This window comes from Sinohyriopsis cumingii, unplaced genomic scaffold (assembly GCF_028554795.1).
Source record: "Sinohyriopsis cumingii isolate HCF-2022 unplaced genomic scaffold, ASM2855479v2 utg000233l, whole genome shotgun sequence".
In the NCBI taxonomy this organism is placed as follows: domain Eukaryota; kingdom Metazoa; phylum Mollusca; class Bivalvia; order Unionida; family Unionidae; genus Sinohyriopsis; species Sinohyriopsis cumingii.
The window spans coordinates 471,224-489,357 of NW_028315880.1; positions in this window are offsets into that span (position 1 = coordinate 471,224).

Here is an 18,134-nt window from a genome sequence, read left to right on the forward strand (position 1 = left end):
CACACACACGCATATATATATATATATATATATATATATATATATATATATATATATATATATATATATATATATATATATATATATATATATATGCTTGATGAAAATTCCGTTGTTCACAATTACTTAAAATTTCATACGTAGGTTATATTTGTTCGATAATTCATTATATTTTCATTATATATTTTGACATACGAGACCTTTTGTGTTTTTTTTTATTATAAAGATATATGAATTGATCGCGTCCAAATTGGAACCACATCACTCCGATTTTGAACTATGTGCACTTTAAGACAGTTTAACTTCATGCTTCATTAATTTTCATTATATATGAAGATGTCGTTTACGAGATTGTGTAAAGTATTTTTGCTAGATCCGCTTAATCCATTCAGAACTGCTTGGTAGAGTAAAAAGGAAAAAGATTTTCTGTACAAATTGCAATAGCAATCTTGGAAAAGCAGAATCCAATTTGTTCATTTGATTCCAACAACCCTTGTGTACATGTGAACATAATTCGACGGTGCCTTTAAAACATGGGCATAAACATGTTCTCAAACCCATGACCGGCCACAAAACGACGGATAAATCAATAGTTAGGCGGATTACTCAACCCAATGCATTTAGGCGTGCAGAGGTGGATTAAGAGTTTCCTTTTTTCGGATAAAAAGGTTTGATTATGCAAGTTGGGTATGTCATTTTGCTTAAGAAAGCATATTTTTCGAAATTTCACTTTAACTTGGACTAAAGGAAAACAAAACAACTGGACAAGGGATGGATTGAACCTCCATCACCCCTACCTCTGAACCATCCCTCTAAATTCTCATCTGATCTATATATAGTCTGCACTACCTTAAAGCGTTTAGCAGATTACGAGACTACTCGGCCCATGGCGAACTCGGACTTCCCAAATGAGCCCAATTAGGTGCTCGGCCAATTACGGTATCCGTACTCAGCCCATTACGTACCTGGATGGTTGGTCCACTATTTATATAATAGAAACGTTCACTTAATATTTGTTAAAAAAATATGTATGTTTCGTTATGGTCAGTGCATCTGTTTATGATTGTTAGTATCCAATTAAAGTATAAGTCATACTGGTCGTGTAACCATTCGGTACCGACCATTTTAGTATTAAGTGTAATTTTCTAGAATTTGATTACACATACCTTTAAACAGCGATTACTTTTTGTATTCTGTGGTCATTACAATTTGAAGAAATCTGATTGGTAGACGCATTCGAATGTTTGGGGTTCATGCCTGTTTGAACCGAAAAGAATATAATTTAGCCCCGCCCACTGGCACTATATTTTTCCATATTAGAATTTAAACTTATTCTGTGTAACATATCTGCAAGCCGATGATTATTGCATGACTAAGTAGCTCTTTCAGGTTCTTTAAAATTACTGTATGTAAAATGTAATTATAATGACTGACCAATGCTTTTTCGCTGAGCTTACACTTTGAACAGGCCTTTTTCTTTGGGCATTACTGCAGTGAACGTAAAAATATAAATGGTGACTCTTCATTTATTCACTTTTTTTCGAGTCTCATACATCAATATTTCCTGTAAGATCATTTTTACACGCTCCAAGAACACATATGGCAAACCAAAGTTATTTTGTGTGGACATTTTTGGGCGAGGTCAACCTAAAGGTGTGATTCATTACAAACATGACAGAATGTCGTGCGATGTGATGTCACAATCACAGTTCTGCGTGTTTTGAAGGAAAGAAAAGAAACAATATCCTAACTTTTGTTCTGACTGATCGGACGTTGCTTTTTTACTACTACTATATCTTTCATAAGATACAGTAGTACTAAATTTTAGAACAACAATTATGTTTTTTATATTTCAATTGGGCTATTTATTTTTCAGTAACAACAAATACAACATTGTCTGATTGAATGACAGTGGCAGTTAAGAAAGATTCAAATTAAATTTGTATGGCCCGAATCTGTAATGGGCCAACTTTGTTATGGGCTGACTCCAAAATGGGCCGACAGGGACAGTAATGATTTCTGTATTAAATTTTGTATGAACCGAAAATGTAATGGGGCGACTCCAAAATAGGCAAAGTATGTTATGAACCGAGAGCTCCAATCACCGTTTGGTAGATTATTTTTCGTTCCACCCAGCATCGCCAATTTTATCCTATCTATAAGTCAGCAGATTTTGTGTGAAATGAATTGAATACTTTTAGATACATTTAATGACACTGACCTGAAAATTCACAGAGTTACATACAAGATAAAATTTGAAATACTATGCAGAACGAACTATATACAGCACAATATGGTGTGGTTTGGTTCTCGAGTTCTCGTTACGCTTGAATAATTCAATTTAAGATAAATGTAACTAACTGATGAAAACACTACTATATTAAATGCATACGGACGTGTATTTTTTTTAAGTCCGTAGAACGCTAAAAGAGAAAGCTACACCAGAGCGCTAAATCAAGTCAATCCAGTATGAACGAATCGAGAAGACTTACCGTCACTACGTTGACAGGTTTAAGATAGCGGTGAGGGAACCTATCTGCAATCTTTGTCTCGAAACATTCAAGGACCCTAAAACTATTCTATGCAACCATGTTTTCTGTAGTTTATGCCTCCAAAGACACGCAAAAAAAGAATGTAAAAGAAGATTGTTTTGCTTGCCCGTCGTGTAATTGTGAGGTTAAAGTAGCTCGAGAGGGAGCCTGTGGTGTCAAGGAAGAAGCCACCGATCAGAGAGATGTTTCAAATGAAGTTTCTCCCACGCGCGACATATGTGGGCAGAAAATGTCGGCAACAAAAAGATGCATAGAGTGTGAAGAAAATTACTGCCATGTTTGCTCTGCGTTGCATATCAAAATGAAGGCATCAAGAAATCACACGTTGCGTGATTTGGGTGTACTTGATCAAGAAGACAAAGTTACTTTACGTCGGCGTGAATTCTGCCCAAAACATCCTGATGGGGAAATCAAAATAGTTTGTAAAACCTGCAACAATATGCCACTTTGCCTATTTTGTAAGATTTCCGAGCATGACAGTCACAAATCTAGAATGCTTGATGAAGAACTGTGTGAAATCAAGCGCGTCCTTGAGTCCAACTTGACGCTGTGTTTAGTCCGGTTAGAATAACTTCACATTTGTACTATTGAAGGTGAAGCATTCAACAGTAAAATTGATATATCTGAACTAGAAGAAGTTATGGCTGTCAACAAACAAGAACCGTAGCTTATCCGTTTACTTGAAGAGTGAAAACTTAAAGTCAAACAAGAGGCACAAACCTTCAAAGATAGCATTAGAAAAATCTACGAGCAGGTTCGAAATGAAAATGACGATTGTAAGAGACAAATAGCGAGGGAAGTTTCAGAATGTGTAAACCTTTGCAGTGAGGCAAAAATATTGATTGACAATGCGACATAATCCCTGATTGTGCAAATAGGGTATATTTTAAAGGAAAATCTTTTAGAAGAAATCTAACGAACTGGTACAATTAAAATATTAGGCATCAGCCGTAGAGCATTTACTCCTGCAGGACTCTCGATGTAAAAGCTGGAGCTAAGGATGGATAGCATAGCAACTGATATGTTGAAGGAAACGGTAATTTATATATAAACCTTTTTACATTTACAGTTCTGTTAATTGTGATGGTCCTATATATCATTCCTAAGAAACTTCCGTTTTGATTTTGTATTACAATACAGTACAATTGAAAATTCATTCATTCAGTAAGCACTGGTTTTTTAAAACGCTTTCCAGTGTTGCGCCTATTTTACATTGCATTCACATGATATATTTAGTACTACCAAGTGACTTCAACGTTCAGTGGTATCATAGGCTATTCTATGTTAAATAAGTATGCATAGCTTGAGAAAAATTATCAAAAAAATAGAGAAAATTAGGCTTACACATACCAAGGATCCATTTCACGAAATAAATCATCATAAACAGAAGACTTTATCTGGTCCCCCCCCCCAACGCCGCACACACAGATGTGACAGTTGCCGAAATGCACCCTACTCATACTCCACTCTTGTTGCTACAGTAAATGCTTTTATTGCTGATATCATGTAGGCATTACATATTTTAAAAATAGGCTGGCGATTACGGTCAGAATCAGTTTAGCAGGTATTAAATATCGATATATTGCAGCATAAAGATGATGATATGAATGTCTAGTAGTATTGTTATCTCCATACAATATGATATTTAAGTGGGTTTATTTTTAAACATTTGTCTTATTTTAACAATAATTTGAGCAGCAATTTCCCAATTCTCAGGGACATATTTAGAATAATAGTAAATAATAATTTGATAATGGCAGCTATTCGTCGAAACGAGTTTCCCACTACTTGTTAAATTCAGCAGGTGTGATTTGAATATAAGAACGAGAACCTTTGGGTGCTTTCTTAGACTCCTAGTCAGTTCTTTTGAAAAGAACACACTATGTCCAACCTAGTAATAGATATACAGGAAGTGAACACTTCTAAGTCAGGGTACATAGGATTGTAATTACAACCGACTACATAACAAAATAATTAACTATTGAAAAATTCCTTAAATAAATTAATTTATATTCTCCTGCATCTAGAGATGAAGTCTATAAATCCAGATTGCAGATATGTTCTCTTCGCTTCCTATACATCTTTGTAAGGTGAGACTCGACGAATTGTGAAAGATTTTAAGTGTGTCTAAGTAGTGGGTGATTAAATATTTTAGATTTTAATAGCTGAGATAGACTTACTCCTATACCCCATGACTTTGCTACGCCAAACGTGCGAGCATATGCTATCGGATAATCAACAATAAAATATAACCACGCCAACAACAAGACAATAACAACCAATCATATCAGTTTACTGCCACTCGCCTCGCGGTGAATTTCGAACCATTTGCTTAGTAATTGTTAGGAAGTAAATATTTCATAGCTTGCGAATGGGACCAAATAAAATACAACGTAGAGGATTTCGTTATTTGTGGGAAGTACAATTTTCACAGGTTATTAGGGTGGCTAAGTATCCGTTTTTGGTCACTAAAGCCTCGGTTTCGTATCTCTGCATGACGTCATCGGTGGTTTGCCATTTCCACCAGCACCACTTTGATCTCACTCATGTAAATTATGTCGTGACCGATATCCATCGATTTGAGTTTATTAATCGTACTGAGACTACTTTTTGTGCCAGCCTAGATGTTCTGAATTAACAAGATTTCGTGAATGTAATTGTGTTGAAACCAGTCATGCTTGCTACTATTTACGTTGCTTTAACTAAAGTTCCTATAGGCGTACCTATACTAGTCTCTGTAGTCGTCGTGATTCCGGCCACACCAAATTCAACGGCAGCTACCGCTACGATTTTGCAATTAGCATATACGACGAGGCACGTGTATTTGTATTTTACGAATAACTCGGTTCTCTTGTTGATTTCATCTCTCAGCTGTTGTTCCATTTCGATCTTTTTTCTTGTGGATTAATATGTGATCGTGTAGCATAATTGCGCGACAAGATGATAGAGATCAGGTGTGACATGCACACACACTTCCAACCAATAAGCCTTTTCTACTGGTATATCTGTCATACAACATAAAAATTATCGACTTGGAATATTTATTTTTCCTGCGGTTGTTCCTTCTTGAGACTTAACATTACATTGATACTGATTACGCCAGTGAATAATGTATGAACTGACCGTTCTTGTCTTCGTCCATGAACTTTTACACAGGCATGTGCATCCTTGTTGAAAAACAGTCGAGTTCTTTTGTTAGTTGAGTCAGTATTGATATAGCATATTCTTTGGGGAATGTAAACAGAATGGATTCAGTGGCGAATTCCACTACCTCGTTCCTGAAACAAGCCTAGAGTGTTTTCATACCTGTCGGTGCGGTCAAAGATTGAGCGTTTTCACATGTTAATGCAATGATTCCAAGCTGGGTTGTATTGGTACAGTAAGGTGGTCCGCAATGTCGATTTCTGTTCGACCGGTAACAGGATTGTTTTCCAATGTATAAAAAGATACAAAGGTTGGTTAACAACATTTTGACTGCAGCTATGCATCGATTAGTGGAACAGATTACTATCAATAATGGCATAACTGGTCGGCTAATCCAGCAGTTAGTCGGAAATTTTCATAGCTTGATCACAGCGTGCGGAATCCTTTACTTATATGTAATAGTAAATTTAATCTTAAACCCAAAGATGGTTAATGATACTTCGTTTTCATGTACCTATGTATCTCAGTTGTTTTGTCCCCGTTAATCTTAAACGAGTCCGCATCATCATCAACGTGTTCTTGCTTCACATGAATTCGGCTTATATATATATATATATATATATATATATATATATATATATATATATATATATATATATATAAGGTCTCCAATTATTTTAACGGCTCTCTACCCATTAACACCCTTCATTGATCTCTGAGTAAATGTTATATATTTTTGTGCCTACTGTCACTGTGTTTTCGGCAAAATTATTCAAGCATTCAAATTATTTAAAAAAATAGATGTAGACAGTTCATGGCAAATTAAGTCCAGCGAAAGGGACGGTCGGAAAAGTATAACAACGGCGGTAATAATAATAATAATAATAATAAATCTTAGCATCATTCTCTTGTTTTGCTAATGCTACTCGACCGCTCCGGTGGCCTAATGGTTACAGCGTCCGCCTCGGATGTGAGAGGTCGCGGGTTCGAACACGGGCCGAGTCAAACCAAAGACTTATAAAAATGGTACTAATAGCTGCTATCTAGGCGTTCAACATTAAGAGTTAGGTTTAGGACTGGTCAGCCTGGTGTCAGGATGTTGGTGCTGGGTGGGATATCATGCTACATGTCTGCGGCATGTTGCCACAGTGCTAGACATCACTATAAACGGCCACACTGAAGACATCATAGCGATATGACAACACTTGTTAAAGCTACGTTAAAAATCCAAATCTCTCTCTCTCTCTCTCTCTCTCTCTCTCTCTCTCTCTCTCTCTCTCTCAAACACACACACACACACACACACACACACACACACACATAATATATATACTACTGCTACTCTAAAATGATAAAATTGCAAAACCTTTTTAATAATAATGCGCCACTAAGTTCCGTTTCCGCTTGTGTAGTTTGCACTTGCGGACTCTTTGCTGAGTTTAGATTTTAATCATTATTGAATAGATGTCAGTTTCAAGCCCACGAGGTTCAGAAACTATACGAATTTTAACAACTGATTAAATAATATATCGGCATGATGAATGCCTTTAATACACGCACACATAAATAACCGAGTTTACGCACAAATGGTAACAGTGTGTAGCCACATTCATCATAACAAAAGTAGAGAACGATGACACATTCAATGAACAATGTTTTCTTTCTTTAAACACTTGAGTTTTGTTAGACTAAGGCATACATTAAATAACGCTTATCTTCACTGTTGTAAATGTTTAGTGTTCAAATCGAAAACGACCCGTTCTAAACAATCAAGATGAATTAAAAACAAGAGGAAATTGATGGAAAATAAGATCCTTTGTTCTCGGGGACGGAGTTAGTTTTGAAATTTGGTGGAAAAGAACTAAATGATAGCTGCTACGTAAATACATACGTCATCTACAACAGTTCTATCTCTGAGGGATGCTTGAGGCAGCCATCTAGTTACCTCTCAGAGATGAGCGAAATTGCAATACGGATAAAAGTGGGAAAAGGTTTTCTTATAGAAAGAAACCATAGCGTCAAAGGAATGTTACTGACATTGAAAGTGACTTTGGGTGGTCATGAACTGACTGATTACCACAGTCTATATACGGTGTCTTCAATGATTCTGTCATTGAGTGTATGTATATATTTGTTTTTATCAACACTCTTCTTTTGTATCTTTTTACAATGGAAGAAAACATGATCAGAAAAAGTATAAAGGAATTAACGGACCATGAAACATTAGCATTTAGATATTTAGCCGAGAAGCTTTCTTTAGGTTACATAAATTCCAGTGCAGACTTTGCAAGTGTGACAGATACAATTCATGACACGATTCCCTATTTGCATGTGACGGTTGCTATGTTGTTTTCTGCTGTTTTCTTTAATACCCTTTTACCCATTTTGGGTTTGATTTGTTGGATTTGAAACACTCTTCAATGACAGAACGAAAAGAGCGAAGAAAGAGAAACATGGAATAGATAAATGGCATATGAATTATCAAATGTTGAACCCAACACTGACGGAACACATCTTATTTATGTTTTTTCTTTTTCGTTCTATGACAACATTCATACTTTTTATTAAACCGAGTTTTACAACACTGTATATCACGGAATTGTATAAATCTCTTTATTTATTAAATACATGTATTTGGGTTTCGTTTTTATGTACAACGATAGCCAAGGGTGATTTATGTATATTGTGCAATATTTCGAAACAGTGAGTTTGGTTCATCCTATGTCGCACGTGCGAAGTGCTTTCGATGGGAAAAAACGAATACTTCCAGCGCACAGCTGATTTATGACTGCATCGTCTGTGTATAAATGCCTCACTGTAAGACTAAATCTTCACATTACGGAACGTCTTGTCAGTGAGCTGTCTACTTAAGGACTTGCACATCTTCAGCTGTAGAAGTATGCGAGTTATTTATTAATTACTTGTGTATAAGTTATATCTATTGTATCTTTGGTTCACGTAGTATAATGCAAATATTTTCTATTCTTGTTTGTGACTTAGCAAGAGATTTATATTAGCAATATACAGTTGCATTCTTAAGAAACATTAATTACCGTAGGATTGTTATTGGGCACAGGTATGTGAACTTCTGAACCTGATTATTGTTTTGTGATTATTGTGCTGATAATGTAATCTACATACCTTACCGTTTATAACGTCATTACGTTTTATGGTATATGGAATCGGGTCACAATTAATACTTCCAGTTCAGTACCCACGAATGTAGTTCTAGTCTATTTTTAGAACAATTTTCCCTCTCTCATTTTGTTGGTGATAGAAGAGTTTTATTTATGCTTTTTTGGTAGGGATTTAAAGGTAATTGTTTATTCTTAAGAATATGAGCTCAGGGTATTGTTGTCTGTGTGTATTTCGGCGACAGTGCACAGTGAGTAATAAGGCCTTGGTGATGATCCGGAAGTGAAATATGTGTTCTGTTTATATGTTGCTCTGTTGACACTCCAGCATCTCAAAAAAGAGCAGGTCAACCTTTGACGAGAACTTCACCGTGAAGTCATCTTTGAAGGTATTTTAGATTAACATATGATTTGTATTGATTGTCACTCAGTGGAAAAGTCAGTATTGAGAAACAAATGTAGAGAACATATAGTAAAACTAATTGTGTTATATGTCCATATGCCCGTGTCATGCATAGTACACAGTGTTAGATGTATTTTCAGTATTTTCAGCTCATCGCAGTCGAAGCTGTAGAGCTGGTCGGAGTCGCAGCTGTAAAGCTGATCGGAGTCGACCTGGCGCCATCTGTAGAGCTAACCGTAGAAGTTAACCATAATAGCTGTAAAGTTGAATCGTAGCGGCCGTAGAGCTGAGTGAACAGTGTTGCTGGTCGAGTAGCAGGTGATCGGGTGATGCTGACCGATTGGTGTACGCTGATTGCGTGATTTACCGAGGAATTGAACGGTGGTAGGTGATTACCTGGATAGTGGCTACTTGATTGACCAGTGTGACTGGTAGCCAAGTGTGCTGGTGACGGGAGTGTGTACCTTCATATATGTAATCTGTTAGCTTTGGGCTAATTTTGGGGTTTGTAATACCCAGTGTTTTGGGGATTGTAAAGATATTTGGTATGATATCTGTCCCTTTGTTTTCATCATTTTACTATTTAAGTAAAATACCCCATTTGTCACTAAGTGAATTCATTTTTACTATTTGAATAAAACACAATTCTTTTCGTCGTGTGAAATTACTGTAAATCATTTACCTTTTGTCCTTGTACTGTGTAAGGTCGTTTATTTGTATTTTCATTTGTTGCATTATTAGGTTCGTTCGGATTATGTTAATTTGTCCAATATTTGGATCTTATACACGCACGTATTATTCATAATTATTTTCTCATTCAGGTCATGGATCATTAAACATTGTCTTTTGTCATCATCAAACGTGTTCTTTTATAAATCCGAAATCCAGCCCGGTTATCTTGATACACTGTAATCGTACCATTAATACCGACGATGACACCGTCGTATGTTTATTATAGGCTTGTTCGTGCTATAAACTATTCCTTTGTTATCTTAGGTATCACCGTGTCAGGATGACTAATCTGCTGATTTGTATGTCACCAACTGTGGACTTAACGACCTAATTTGTAGATTAGGCAATTAGAGGCGTTTTCTAAATTTTGGATTCAGTATGGTTCTTTTTGGCGGGTGTGTGTGTTGTTTTTGGTTGTTTTGTTTTACACATTACGGAAGTTTCTGAGCGATTTTATCCAATAAGTACAAACATTTCTGATTTTGGTGGTTAAATATGAATTACACGTAGACTGACATAAGACTACATGCAGGCTGCATGTGAAAAGTAACTATTTTGGAAGATTAGGAACTTGCATTGCGCACCTGTTCTTAAACAAGAGGCTCAAGTGGGCCTGATATGACTCACTAGTCTAAATAACCTAAGAGTTGACCATTTCACCTAGCGGGTTTATGTAGAATTGTAAGAAAATATTGATGTGTAAACTGAATCCCAACCTTCGTATCAAGTTATTATTCTGTGGTGTGAAAATTGTCGTACCAAAGAAAAATAATTAGAGTGTACCTAAGCATAAGATATACTTGGTCCAAGACATTGATGATATAGACCTATTTACCAAGTTTTAGTTAAATCGGATGAGAAATATTATCTCTGGATAGAGACAAGCTCAGCTAATGAGATGATTTCTTTTATAGGTTTTAGATTGTAAATTCAGGAATGAAAGTTTGGGAATGTGTCGTGAATCTTAAATGGAACCTCTATCATGTATGATGATGTAGTCTCTATGATGTTACTGAGAACAGCGTATTGGTCTCAGTTAGACTGGTTGCCAGTCTGATACAGTGTAGTTTAATCTTAAATTATCGGAATGCCTTATTTTGAGCCAGTATTTTTACAATATTTTCAAGTATATTTAATTTTTTTGTGAAACTGTACAGTTCTCCATAAAGTTATATTTCAGCGACCATCTGAAATTATTTATGTCGCTACTCGTTGTGAGCGATAGTTTGATTGACAAAAGTTTTTTTTAAATTAACACTAATATGTGAAATCTTGTCGATTCTAAATGAAAGAGTTCTAATATTTCATTCATATAAAAATATTTGTATACCTTCTTGTATTAACTTAATGATCATATTGACCATTAGGTTTCAAAATGAAATGGTGCCGACCTGATATTGAACACGGCCTCCATGTCAGCAATTTTGAACATCTTGTTTTCAGTACGTCTCTTGAACAGCTAGTCGTATTGTCATAGGGATTACCAATGTAAAAGAACTTTTGGACGCTGTGTAGGTAGCACTAAATGAAAATAGTGCCGATGAGGGATCCAATAGGATCTTCATTGCGGTCATCAAATTTGTCTTATCTGTACTTCACCCGAAAGGATGGTTGTATCGACACCGAGATTTCATTAGAAATACTTCTTATAATATCTAGTCGGCCCTATATTCAAATAGTGCAATTTACATATTCAATAGGAACGCTATGCCGGCCATCTTGAAATTCGTTGTCGATTCTTCTTTTAAACGAATAATCATAGCCACAGGGGGTGTTCAATTAAAGGCTTCATATAATATGTGGTCCTAAATAATGGTTTGGCTGATCTGACTCTTAAATGTTGCCGCAATCTTGAAAAATTTGTTGTCTCTGCTTCTCCTGAATGGACGATTGTATCTAAGTGAATTTTAATTCAAATAGTACATATATATAGTTAGTCCTAAATAACACCGGCGGCGATCAGACTTTCAACATGGCATTCGTTGCAACCATCCTGAAAATCTTGTTTCAGATACTTCGCCTGAACTACTGGTTATAGTGACATTAAAGTTTCATAAAATGACTTTTATTGGTGCATAGTTGGTTCTTAATTAATTACTGGTGTGGATGATGCATTCAATATATCATGATGACGGGTCATCTTGAGATTTTGGTTATCACTACATTTCTGAACAGATGAGTGTATCGACCAGGGTATTTAACTAAAGAACCGTCTATGATACACCTTTTTGGTTATAAATGAACATTCCTGATCAGGCTTCCAAAATATCCTTCGTGGCGGCCGTGAGATAAAATCTTGCTATCGTTACAGCTCCTGGACAAGATTGTCATATTAACATAGGTTTTCACTCAAAATATGTTATGACATCTAGTTAGTCCTAAATGAAAATGGTGCCGATCAGAACTTCAAGATAGTCTCCATGGCGGAGATCTTGAAACATTCATCATTATCGTTTCTCATCTTGAAGGGATAGTCGTATCTTACGTGGTATTTTTTTGTTTCTCGTTACAGCTTTTACTCCTAACATAATTTAATACCGACGTGCGTTTTATGTAGACTACATCGTTCTCGCTGCATAATCCTGTATTAAATTGACGCTGATCAAACCTTAAAAATGGTTGCCCTGATGACCACTTAGGCGATGTTTTCTTGGATACTTCTCCTGAACGGGTGGTGGTATTAGCATGCGATTTTGGCGAAGATACTACCGCGGTATGTAACTGTTCTGAATAAAAAAATGTTGCTTATTTGACTTCAATTAGGGTGGTCATCTAGAAAATCGTCTAAGCACTACTCTTTTTGAATGAGTGATGGCATAGACTTTTTTCTGAATAAAAATGGTACGTACTTGACCAAGCATATATCATCACGTTTGGAAAAGTGTTTGACTGTCAGGCCTGAGAGTAAACACTCTTTAAGTTTATTTTGTGAGCATGAAAATTCAAATAAAATGTACGGATTTGTATCAAGCCCAGTTTGTATATGTATCTGAAGAATGCCTTAAATGATGTCAGTTCAATGACTTGGACCCCTGCCCCCAAGTATTATGGATTTAACAACAAGTAGCACTGGGATATATCTTGACATTATCTGAGAAAAGCTCAGAGATATTACTTTCATGAAATCAGATTCATAATAAATGTCCATGCCAAAGAAATATGTTCTGCACTTACAGGTATCTTATGAACATGTTGACTCAAACACATAAGACAATGTTTTTATTACCATATTTAGCACACTGGAGTTTGACAAGAATTTAGCACACTGGAGTTTGACAAGAATTGAGCACACTGGAGTTCGACAAGAATTTAGCACACTGGAGTTTGGCAAGAATTTAGCACACTGGAGTTCGACAAGAATTAAGCACACTGGAGTTCGACAAGAATTAAGCACACTGGAGTTTGACAAGAATTTAGCACACTGGAGTTCGACAAGAAGTTAGTACACTGGAGTTTGACAAGACTATTAGACGTGTTTTCAATGCTTAGCAACTATAAGGGAAAGAAGGACATGGAAAACCCGTATTTATCATCTATTTCTGAATTGTTTCGGCCAGTAGTGCATCAGTCAGTCCAATGGACTATTATATTAGAAAGTTTGTTCTGCTTTTTATATACTTAAACTCTTTTTATTGAAACCCTGCTAGTACGATTAAGCAAAAAATTTTTGTACCAGGTTTTTTTTTTTAATATGCATCTTTATTTGTACTTTTAGATTTTTGTGCCGCAAAAATTATTTTCGGGATTTCTTTTTAGGTTTTCGGAAGTTTTGGTAACTTATTTTATGTCTGTGTTAAGAACAGTTGTGATCTACAAAAGCAAATCTTGTACTGAGTAAAAAAGGCGAAATTGATATCTCAATACATAATGCCCATTTGAATAGTCCTAAACGATAACTGATATAAAAAGTTGTAAAGCCAAATCATACGGTTATTTTCTTACTCATGTGTGCATTTAGTTGGCACGTGCTTTTTTCTGAAACCATTCGAATCATTTGTGCTACATAGAGACTTATTCATTGCGCATGTGGATTAGATCATGAAAACCTTATCAAATTTGTTTTTCTTTTTTCAGTTTAGATACTAATCACGTGAGTGCAATACTATTAGAAATGCCACACGAAGGTTAGGGCAAATATTTAATGTGTGACTCTTGTAGCAGTTTAGTTAGACCAAAGGTATGAATCGGACCAAAACAAAAGAAACTAAACAAACGAAACTCACAGGCAGCAACTTCAGGTCATTACGAAGTGAAAAGCTATGGGTGTTATAATACAGACCGTCAAAGGTTATTCGAAATAATTTTAATAAGTTTGCACTACCCTTGTGTTCTTACACGGCATGCAATGTTGCGATAACTGGGTAATTGCTTCACAAGTGATCTTCAGATACACGCACACCAAAACAAATATAAAAAAATTTACAACGAAATGCGCAAATAAAGTATGCCTCCTTATGCACAATGGGACAATAAAATGTGATTCAATAATAGTCAAATGTATTCCAATGAAAGCACAGGAAAACAACCGTATGCGAAATATTATTGATAAATATAGGAAATTTGATTGCAAATTTATTCTGAATTGTTAAGCAGACAATTTATGAAGTGTACAGACTGAAGCATGAACATAATGACGTTTGAATATTTGACCACGAATAGAACAATAAGTCTCGCAGACTGAAGCCCAAATCCGGCAGGGAAATTATCTCCAGTGACATAATGAATGACACAACTCTTCCTCAGTTTCGCATTTATGTAGTTTCTTCCCTCAACGTTTTCTTCAGGCATTCACCATCCATCATCAAGGTAAATTTAAGACAATGAGAACGTTACGAAACGCTTTATTAAATAATATGTTAAGAATAAATAAAAATGTTTTAACATTCGTTTAGAAATAATGACGTTTGGCAACTTTTAAGTTTATTTATCTACCGCCATGGCTGTTGAAATAAGGGATTCCGGGTCGTATGATCTGAAACCGATCATCAGTGGGCATCAGTTTGTGGGGATGTTAAAACAGAGAGAGAGAGAGAGAGATGGTATTGGTAGAAAATCCTACATAATCTGATCAAAATCGTTTAGAAGTTGGCAGAGGACCTGGAAATATTAAACGCTTAATCATGAAAAGTATAGCTTTTACTCCAGAAGGACATGCTACGCAAAAATTCAAAAATATCAAGAACGAAGCTTGCTTTCACCTGAACACATTCTACAGCTCACATTACGTGTTAAGGAATAAACACTTAGGTTATATTGATAACCCAACTGGCCTTTACTTTTAGCTACGTGGCTCGGAATAATCTGAGCTACATAGCTAAAAAGTTCGTCAACCATAGAGAATAATAAGGGGAACCTGAATATGTTCTCTTAAGTTCCAGGTTAATTCGTTCGAAAACGCGACAGTCTGTCGAGTTTGAGTGCATAGGTTTGTACTAAGAAAGAATAAATAATCTGATAATATATTAAAGGAAAATTTAATAAAAATCCATCTATATTCTCTTTAATCGAAATATAAAAAAATGAAATTATTAAATTCTATATATCTAGAATACATGCGCACTCTGGTATTTCCTGTACGTGTACTCTGGGTGAGGCTTGACAAATTACGAAGTTTTAGAGTCTGTGGAAAATGTGTTCAGTGGTAGGTTACATTGATGAGGAAGGAATTGTGGTGGAAATGAATAAAATTCATTGGTCAATAAATATATTATTTGACAACAGGAATTTCATTGTAATGCTTGATGTCAGATGAATTCCTAAGTAGGGATGTGACTTTCATGTACTCATTGAGCATCCTGTTCTGATATTAGTTCACGTGATTTTCTTTCGATCACCAATTTTGTTTGAGAATAATCAAATTGCATGCTAGACTGAGTACAGTGGATGCATAGCATTGAGTCTGGTTTATCCAAAGCAAGTATGAACAATAACATTTAGCATTGTATGATTTCTTTGCTTGTTGTTAGCGATCTTATTAATTGTTCTTCGTGTGTTAGAAAATGGTAATGAAGACTAATTTAAGTTTTAAAAGTACAGACGAGTTAATTAACGAGTTAATGTCCACTTAAATAGGCTCAATGTTGTTGTAAGTAAATACAAAATAAGTATAATAAATACTCGTGGAAATAATAAGTACTTTGGTATAATAATAAAAAATACATTCAGGGGTAATTCTTGGTCACATACTGTTTTTATCTTGAACCTTGTTGACAAATATACTGACCTGCCCACCTTTGAACACGATAAATCATCAGATATATAAAACCCTTAATGGTAACGTCATATAATTATGGATAGTGGTTTGTCTACACTGACACAATATTTTAAAATTGCTATGATTAGTCACATGCTAGCCTTTTAAAACATACCTGCACTTGACCAGAAAAAAAGTATTAACTGATAAGTAAACAGATGCATAATAGAGCAATAAAGAGAGGGGTTAAGTTAGATCACAAAAAGGATATATTTTAAATAGCGACCCATTCATATGCATATACTTAGTACTAAATAAAATGATACACCATTTATGTACCCCCAGATTTGAAGTATTCATCCACATGGCTACCGCCATGTAGGAGTTCACGCAGCCCCACCCCTCCCGCTTACCAGGATATAATCAACCTTCAATATGTTTGCACATTCCTGAATTAACTATTATTAATTGGAAATACCGGGTTCGCATCTGTGATAACATTGTTAAAAAATTCAAATATTAAATCTTAATTGTTTATAATCGATTATTAAAAATCATTGTCCACTTCCTGACCATTCCCCATCAATTTTCGATTATTCTGATGCATCATTGCATCACTGTGATATAAATTTCATGGTCTTATGTTTTGGAATTTTTTATTCAGCACGTCTATTGCACCACACAGCGAAGGTGTGCTTGTTTTTTTATTCAGCACGTCTATTGCACTACACAGCGAAGGTGTGCTTCTTTTTTATTTAGCACGTCTGTTGCACCACACAGCGAAGGTGTGCTTCTTTCTTTTTTTCTATTTCTAGAAAATCATGCCAATCAACTGATGAAGAAAACGTGAAGAACACGAACTGGTTCGATGGGACACGAGCTGGTTCGATAATGCTATAGACAACTATAAATGCGCCGTTAAATCTTATAACCTGTCCATTGATATATGGAATCCACTGTAACATAATGCTTGAGAAAGGAAAATTTTGAAGCATACACTTCAATGTGAGGTATAGTTTAACCCTGAATCATTAAGTGTTCAGTGAAAGCAAGTTTCGTCCGCAATCTTCGCTGACTTGAAATCATATGCGTAGATCAGCGTTGGCCATAATATAGTTAGACGTAAAACAAGCCAGTCTGAGTTAAAGGTTTCAGCGTGTTCTAAGACTCCAATTCCATTATTTCCCCTGGCCTACCTGGGTGAATAATACATTACTAGTTTCTCGACATGGCAGTCAATCTATAAGGACCGATTTGATTCAAAATACACTGTAGTGTTCTGAAACACGATTCTTCCCAATCAAGTGTAAGTATGCCAACATTTAGATAGAACGCGTTACCAGGCCTTAACGTAATAAAACTTTATTCGACTGCATATCTTGAACGACAAGATTCCCTGACAATTTCCAGGTGTGGAGTAATATTATTAAAACTCTAAAAATCTTCAGTCAAGCTTTGTGATGTAATGCAATGGATAACTGCTAATGTTAGTTAACAAATAATAAATGAATAAATAAACGTGTCTTTACAAACAATGCTAAAACATTATATGTGGCGTCTTATATATATATATATAAATGATCAAAATAATTTTTTGTTAAATAACATTCCTTTGTTTTCTCAAAATCATTATGTTTCTTTCACGCTGTCTCTGCATAACACAACATATTGTCGTAAACAAACAAAACAATGAACAACAAAAGAGAGAAACAAACAACAAAGCAAGTAAACAAACAACACCTCTGCTCTTGTGTCAGAACTACTACCTGTAAAACGGACGAAGCTGTGGCGAATAGTGTCAGCATAAATTTTGATATTGCTGTAAGGCCAGAAACTTGCAATTTGTTATGTCCAATGACAATTGAGACACGTGACCCCAGAACAACGTTACATCAATAAAACTTAGAATTACACTATGAATTAATTTGCTGTACAATACATAAAAAACAATTTTGGCCAAACGCACTCAAATTTTA